Source organism: Elephantulus edwardii, unplaced genomic scaffold (genome assembly GCF_000299155.1).
Source record: "Elephantulus edwardii isolate Elephantulus edwardi_28Jun2011 unplaced genomic scaffold, EleEdw1.0 scaffold00112, whole genome shotgun sequence".
NCBI classification, from domain to species: Eukaryota; Metazoa; Chordata; class Mammalia; order Macroscelidea; family Macroscelididae; genus Elephantulus; species Elephantulus edwardii.
The window spans coordinates 3,852,703-3,861,347 of record NW_006399862.1 but is presented as its reverse complement, the minus strand read 5'-3'; positions in this window follow the sequence as shown (position 1 = coordinate 3,861,347).

Here is an 8,645-nt window from a genome sequence, read left to right as displayed (position 1 = left end):
CGCCTTTGCATAATCAACGAAGCACAGATAGACATTGCTCTGGTACTCCCTGCTTTCAGCCAATATCCATCTGACATTAACTACAATATCCCTTGTACCACGACCCCTTCTAAATCCAGCCTGGAATTCTGGCAGTTCTCTGTTGATGTGCTGTTCCAGTTGTTTTTGGATAATATTCAGCAGAATCTTGCTTGCATGTGAAATCAACGATATTGTTCTATAGTTTCCAGACTCTGTTTGGTCACCTTTCTCTGGAATGGGAACAAATATACATCTCTTCCAGTCAGTTGGCCAAGTGGTGTTCTCCAGATTTCTTGACACAACTTGGTGAGCATATCCGGGGTAGCATCTGTTAGCTGAAATATGTCAATTGGTATACCATCTAATCTGGGGGCCTTAATTTTTGCTATTTCCTTCAAAGCAACTTAAACTTCTTCTTTCTTCTTTCATCACCATAGGCTCTTTCTCATATGTTGTTTCATTAAATTGTTCTGTGTCTAAAAATTCTTTTTGATACAATGACTCAGTATATTCTTTCCATCTTCTTTGAATACTTCCTGGATCATTTAACACTCTGCCTGAAGCATCCTTGGTTACTGATGTTGAAGGGAGTGGGTAGAAGTGGAGGGGTATCTTGATGGATTGTGGAGCAAAGAAATAAGTGGGTCAAAACACTTGTGCCAAGGGCAGGGACAACATCAAAACTAATGGTTAATTCTACAATAAGGGATGCATTTTCACTTTTTCTGTAAAATGCTTAACTGTTGGACACTTCTCTAAATCTGTACATAGATTAAGACACACTAGGAAGAAGGATTGGTCATCCACTTCCAAAATAGCAGGCTTCTGAAAATGCTATGTACAACTTTAAATATATGAGATATTTAAATTGTAACTCATTACAAAATATATCCAGATCTCACTATTTTTACACATGGTAACCTAAGTCCAAGCAAACTATTATCTCGTCAGGACTTTAATACAATTCTCTCCTCCGTGGTGTTCTGACAGTCTATTCCTGAAACAGCACCAAAAAGTTAGCCTATTGCAACAGAGAGGTAGCTCAGGTGACCTCGTGACAATGAGCTGCACTGCTAACCTGAAGGCACACAGTTTGAATCTTTCAACTGCTCTGGGAAAAGACGAGGAATCTCCTCTCATGAGATTTACTGCATTGGAAAACCTGCCGGGAAGTCAGTTGGGTGTCGGCTGTGACTCAGTGGTACACAACAATGGTTGTTGTTGTTGTTATGTGCCATCGAATCGTTTGTGACTCATAGCGACCCTAGGTACAACAGCCCTAAACCCTGCTCTATCCTGTGCCAATCACACTGCCTCAGACACACCTATCCCGATTACCCCAGTCACTGAATCAATCCACCTCATAGAGGGCCTTCGCCTCCTGCGCTGTCCCTCCACCTTACCAAGCATGATGTCCCTCTCCAAGGACCTGTCTCTCCTTACAACATGTCCAAAGTATGTCAGCCTCAGAATCCTTGCCTCCAAGGAGTAGCCTGGCTTAACCCTCTCCAGGATGAATCACAACACTGGTAAACCACAATAATTAGAACAGAAACCACATCATTGTGTTACTCTAAGCATTTCCATCTCACACATAGCAATGAAGAAAGCTATTCTAAGCATCCATAAGTTTATATACACCACCCTTTATTCTGTCCCTATTCATTTCTGTGACTTCATTATCTAATACTGTCTCCTTTTTTATGTCAGTTCCAGCCCCTGGGCCACGTGTTTGGTGTTCCTGCTAGGCACGGTTGTATTGAAGATGATTCTAATTATTGCTTCAGGCTTAGACTAATCTCACCATACCTCTCTGAGGACTCACATCTTCTCATCATTCAGCTTTGTAAATGCCTCTTTTCCAGGGAGGAATTTTTCTTATCATTGTGCTTAAAATTATGATCACCCTCATTTACTCCCTATCCTCCTCTTTGTTGCTTTCACTGGTTCTATTTGTTTTTGTTTTTGTAAGTAGCATTAACGATGGACAATATCCTCCTGGGTGATTAACTGTCTCTAAAAACCCACCAGAAGGCCAGCTATGAGTTAATTCCAACTTGATGGTACATAACAACAACGACATCCTTTATTGAAGGGAATCCTGGTGACTTAGTGGTAAGTAACTGTGCTGCAATACCAAAGGCATGCAGTTCCAATCAACCAGCTGCTTGATGGAAGAAAGCTGGGAATAGTGATTACTGCCTCTGGCAACCCAATAGAGCTAGCTATGGGTTGGTTCCAACTCACTAGCACACAACAACAACAATCCTGAAATGATTTATTTTGTGTTTTATTAGCATTTATACACTTTCCCCTCTTCTCTATTACAATTGAGCATCCATGATTTGTGTGTGCTTCTTTCTGTGTATTTTGAAAAGAGTTTATAAATATGCACTTTAAGTGTCTGCTCCATGGATGTTGCTGCTGTTGTTAAGTGCCATCGAGTCGTAGAAAACTCATAGCGACCCTATGAATGAAAGAACTGATCACTTGTATAACTTTCATCCTTTCTCCAGGTTCATAGGATTTCCGGAGGTAAGCCATTTTTGAAGTGGATACCACTCCTGCTTCCAAGCTTGTCAGGGAGCTCCACCAAACACTGTCTGCCATTGGTTACTATTCTCACATTTGACACATCAGTGTCACAGTGTTTAGCATCACAGCAACCACGAGTTACCTCTGCACAACAAATGGACAGACCAGTGCTATACCACTTAGAAGAATGTTTGACCGAAAGCAATTAAAACCAGGCCTGAGGGCCACAGATTAAAATCACCCACCTTTGGCATGGTAGCATCACTTTCTGTCCACTAGGCCAAGTGAGTTCTCTCGTTGTTGTTGTTAAGTGCTGTCAAGTCATAGATGACTCATAGTGACCATATAAATGAAAGACCTCAACACTTGTGTAATTTTCATTTCTCCGAGTTCATAGACTTTCCAGAGGCAAGCTATTTCGGAAGTGGATGACATTCCTGCTTCCAAGCTTGTTTTAATTGGGGAGCGCCACCAAATATGAGTAAATGGAAATCACACAAAGGTAATCACTAACCACAATTCTGTTTTATTTGTGTGGATTCCTCTTACAAAAAATATTTTTTGTGGATCCAGTGACTTCCCAGGTAACAAAAAAATCAAGAATGGGAAACCTAAAATTTAAAGCTTACCACACATTGGTGGTTTTTAGGTTATTTTTGTTATATCTCTGCCTTCATGTTAACATTACATGGCCAGAAGGTCAGTTTCCTTGTATGACAGAATTACCTCACTGTTTATTGTACAAACGCTAATTTTCATTCTGGGTCTGGAGCTGGTGTAAGTAATTTCAGGACAATAGAAGATGAAATCAGAAAGACAATTTGTCACTGACCTCTTGCTCACTGAAAATGCAATCTAATTTCCTTGTAAACAGTCTTTGTTAAGAGGAAGTGCCTACGCTCTTATTATGTCTGTGAATTTGCAAAGAACATGCAGAACAATAAGTGATCATGGAAAGAGGGGCTTTTCTTTGAAAAGAATTTAGATACCTCTCCCCTGAACATGAAGGATATTGAAATACTGAGTACAAGAAAGAATTACTTAATAGGCTTCTAAAACATTGCAAGAGCCCTAGACTCTAGCTGGTGACAGAAGGTTGAATTTCCCCATTTCCCAACTAATCCATTCTTCATTAAACTTTAAAGAAAAGGTTTGACTGTTGAAATGCTATTGATTTTGAAACCATGGCACATGAAGAAATTGTTTCACTTGTGTTGTTTCCTGCATTTGCTTTAGAAAGTTGGGACACAGAAAGTAAAGCATTTTAATTTACAGAGTGGATATAGCTGAGTCAACATTTATCTAGGCCACTTTACTCTAAGCCCAGTGTGACAATAAGAGAACATAAAACTCTAATCATTAAGCCTTTGAGAACCTTGAAATGAACAGTGACTAACTTCTAAACATCAGAGAGTAAAATTCCATGGATTTTCAAAGTAAAAATTGTAATCAGTTGTTGGTGTTAGTGCAAGTATTTTTAGAAATTAAATTCTGAGTCTAATTCCTGCAACATTCATAATATGAGACATGTATCTGGGACAGAGAAAGGCATGGAAACATTCTTTAATGGAGAAAAGAGAAAAAATGTTCTTTGTTTCTACCCTCCTGTAGTTTCTTTCTTGGGCTGGTGACTCTGATTTTACAAATGCAACTTTCTGGAGATAGAAAGAAAAGTTGTATGGAAATAGAATAATTCAAAATCCTCAGAGATGTGAATTGTACCCAGTCAATAGGATTTGAAATAAGGTGTCTCCAAGAATACTTCATATAAAGGTGTTTATGTTTACTATTGTGGTCTTTTGAAGTATATACTTTTAGGGAAATAGTCAGTTCTATCTTTTCACTGAAAAAGAAAAACAAAAATAAAAGTTTTATTTAAGAACATCATTTAATTATGCCTCATTTTTTTTTCCTTTGGGCCCACCTAAACAGACTTCATGTTGTTACCTAAATTCAGGAAATCACATGTTTTTATTATTTACTCGGTAATAATGTCATAGAAGTGACAAGAAGCCACTCTCCAGTCCCTAAGGCATGTGGTTTGAGGCCACCAGCCTCTAACCCTCTCCACCCTTTCAGGAGGAAGGATGGGCAATCTCCTCCCCTGCAAGTAACTACCTCTGAAGACCTGCCAAAGAGTCAACTATGGGTCCACTCGGACTCAATGGTACACAACACCCCACCAATGTCATAAATAATCTGGTATTTGTCAACATTTTGATAGGAAAAAGCTGCCAGAAGGACTATGTGTGAAATTTTAGAAGTAACATACTAAGTCTTTAGTTATTTAGCCTAATTTAGTACTGTTTATATAACTCCTGTTTGTGTATATCGTTTCATTTAAAGGCTATTTTTAAAATTCTTAAGGAACTCTAGTCAGAATTACTTTGAGAAATTAATGTTATCAGTTTATTAACTCCTTTTCATGAGTTTATTCCCCCCCAGATTTACTTTTGAGATATTTCTGATAGATATTACATCAAACTATAGTTTTTATTGTTGTTATTATGTGCTCTTAAGTAAAATGTCACTCATGGTCATCTAGGAAAATGTCTTTGAACTTTACCCTCTCCTAAATCAGCCTCAACATCTTTGGCACACTTACCCCCACTACCACGGTCATGGTACTAATCGATCTCATCCAGGGTCTTACTCTCCTGTGATGATTCTCCACCTTTCCAAGTATGATGTCCTTCTCTAAGGACTAGATCCTCCTGACAACATGCTCAAAGTATATGAGAGAGAGTTTCAAAATCCTGGCCTCCAAGGAACAAGGTGGTTTCATCATCTTTGAGACAGACCTATTCTCTTGGCAGTCCTTAGTATGTTCAATACTCTTCTCCAGCAACACAACACAAAGACGTTGATTCTTCTTCTGCCACCTTAGTCATTGTCTAGCTCTTAGGTGCGTAGCAAGCGTTTGATAAGACCATTACCTGGATCAAGTGCACCTTACATCTCATCTTTGCTCCTCACAGACAAAAGTAGTATAACAGAACCCAAGTAACAAAACTGAGCTTCTGAAATAAGAAAGCCAACATGAGATTAAATGCATGGGAAAATATACTGAATAAAGTACGTGAGAACCACAAATCTTTGCATGATGTAATAGTTTGGTATTTGATCATCATCTTGTTTTGGAAAGGTTGTCAGAACAACTAAGAGTGACATTTTGGAAAGAAAAAAAAAACAACAAAAAAACCACAAACAAAAAAGCTCTTCTTTTGCAGATATTTTTTTAAAATTTTGCTTCATTTCTTCTAGAGAAATAAAAAATTTGGTGAGTTAAATTTGCAGAAATGGTCAGGAGAAATGTAAAAATGTAAAAGGAAGCAAAGCAAGACTTTTTAAAAAACCAGGTAATTAATAAAGTAAAAAAATTAATTTGCTATAAGAAGGCTCCACAATAGTTGAAAGACTAAGGTGCGCCTCATTCAAAGAATAATATTTTATTTTGCTTCACATAGATGTAAACTTTGGATAATTAATAAGAAAAATTAAAGAAGAGTTGATGCCTGTGAATTACAGTGTGGATAAAAAATATGGAACATTTCATGAATTTCTGAAAGAACAAACAAATCTATATTGGAGGAAACACAGATAAAGTGCGCTTTACAAGTGAAGACAGTGCAACTTCTTCTCACCTACCCTGGGCATCTTGTGAAGGAGCACCAGTCCCCTGAATAAGGCCTTATGCTTCCCAAAGAGTATCATTGAGAACATGACAGAGCCTCACCTACATGGGTATGACGACTGCAACAGTGGACTTGAATCTAGCAGAAAGTGTGAGGATGGTGCAGCCTGCGACACCTTGAAGCTCTTACTTTTTGTATTTCAGGACAGATCACCCCTCAATATCAAGAAAATAATCATCTTCACAATGAGACAGGAAGGGTGATATGCTGCAAAGTGGAAAAAATATTACCATTTTCATTAATTCAGTATTACTTGAATCCATAATCAGTACTCAGAGTAGGAGAAGTCAAGAAATGAAAAGGTCCATTACACTAGGCAGCTCAGCTGCCAAGGACCTTTCATAAGCACTAAATAACAAAGATGTCATTTGAAAGTTTAAAAGGCACCAGTATAAGCCTTGATATTCTCTGTTGTTTCAAAGGCATTTGAAATGTCACCAATAAAGAAGGAAGACCATAAAAGAACTGACATGCTTGAGTTGTTGTTTTGGTGAAGAATATTGAACATATAATGGAATGTCCCATGGACAAACCAACTAGTGTTGGAATAAGTGCAGCCAGAACAATTCTTATGAGCAAGGATAATGAGACTTCAATTCACAGACTTTGCTCCTGTTATCATGAGGAGCAAGTCTTTGAAAACAGGCATCACCCCTGGAAAGCAGAGAGGCATCAAAGGAGAAAAGAACCTCAGTGGAATCAATTGATAGAGTGATTGCAAGAAAGACATAAGGACAGTGGACTGTGGAGTTAGCGCTTTGTTCTGTTGGATATGGAGTTGCTACGAGTGACTCTCTAAAGAACTGATTTACAACCTGGGTACAAATAAGTCTTATTTATATTAAGGTCTGAATTAGGATGTCCTTCAATGTAGTCTGTCTCCAAGCTTAAATCTTCTTGGTTACTTCTACAAATGGTTTAAATCTCTTGCTCTAGCAATGCTATTTTGGCAACTGCTACAGGACCTCATATGAAAAATTACATTAGTGCCAGACCTACAATTTCAAGGCAGCATACTCAAGCTCTTTTCTGGCCTGAGGTGAGACTGGTGATGCTATTTTTTTAATTCCTTGGAGTACCTCCCCACTAATAGCAACTCTGTGTATCAGAAACATTGTTCCAGCCTTGGACCACCATCACAATACAAGCTAGCCCTCAGGTACAAATCTAAATGTGACTCTAAGTGTGTCTTTAATAATGTGTAGGTAAGTTAGAGCAGATGCATTCAGTTCTTATTTAGCTGTAATTTAGTACAGGAAATGGTTTGAAGGCTTTTCAATGCTTTAAAGGTTGAAAGTATAGCAAGGGATGAAGAAAGTGTTGGTTCTAACACATTTAGATTAAGAGCAAATTTACACATCACTAACGGGAGCTCTGGCGACCTGTGGGAAGAGTTTGTGCTATAATCCCAAAGGTGTGCAGTTCAAATCCCGCTGCTCTGTTGGAGAAGGATTGGCCATCTCCTCCTGTGTGATTAACTGCCTGGAAAAGTCACCTATAGGAGGGTCCATTCTGACTCAAAGACACACAACAACAACAAAGGATAAATGCAGTGTGTGTGTGTATAATTCTGGTTGTTGTTAGAGTCCAGTACAACTCACATTAACCCTCTGAACAAAAGATCTGAACCCTGTTTTATCCTGTGCCATCCATCCTCACACTTCCTGACCAACAAAAGCCGATTGTGGCAGTCACTGTGTCCGTCCACCTGGTTGAGGATTTTCCTTTCCTTTGGCAACCCTCCATCCTTCCCAGCATCATGTCCCTCTCCAAAGAAAACTCCCTCCTAGCAACATGCCCAAGTATATGAGGGGAAGCTTCATCATTCTTGCTTCCCAAAAGCACTCCAGCTGCATCTTCTCAAAGATATCTCTTTTTGTTCTTTTGGCCAACCATGGATGTTCAGTGATCTTCTCCAACACTAGAGCTCAAAAGTGTCAATTCTTCATCTGCCATGCTTATTCATCATCCAGCTCTCAGATGCATAGCAAATGACTGGAAAGACAATGGTCTGGATCAGATGCACCTTAGACCTCAAATTGACATTATTACTCCTCAACAATTTTGAGAGGTCTCTCACTGCAGACTTTCTCAAGTGCAATGTGTCTTTTTATCTCCTGACGGCCGGTACCAAGTGTGTATTTATTTGAGAAATTAAGCTGAGATATGAGGTATACACACACACATACACTATATATATATATGTATGTGTGCATTTATATGTGTATATATATGTATATATTTATGTGTTCATGTTTGTATGCATGTGTGTATATAGTTGTTGTTGACTGCGAAAAAAAAGCACGACCCTGTGAAAAAAAGGCCTGAAGTCCTTATACAGCTCTCAACAGTTACCAAATTTCTCTCTCTGTGTGTGTGTGTGTGTGTGTGTGT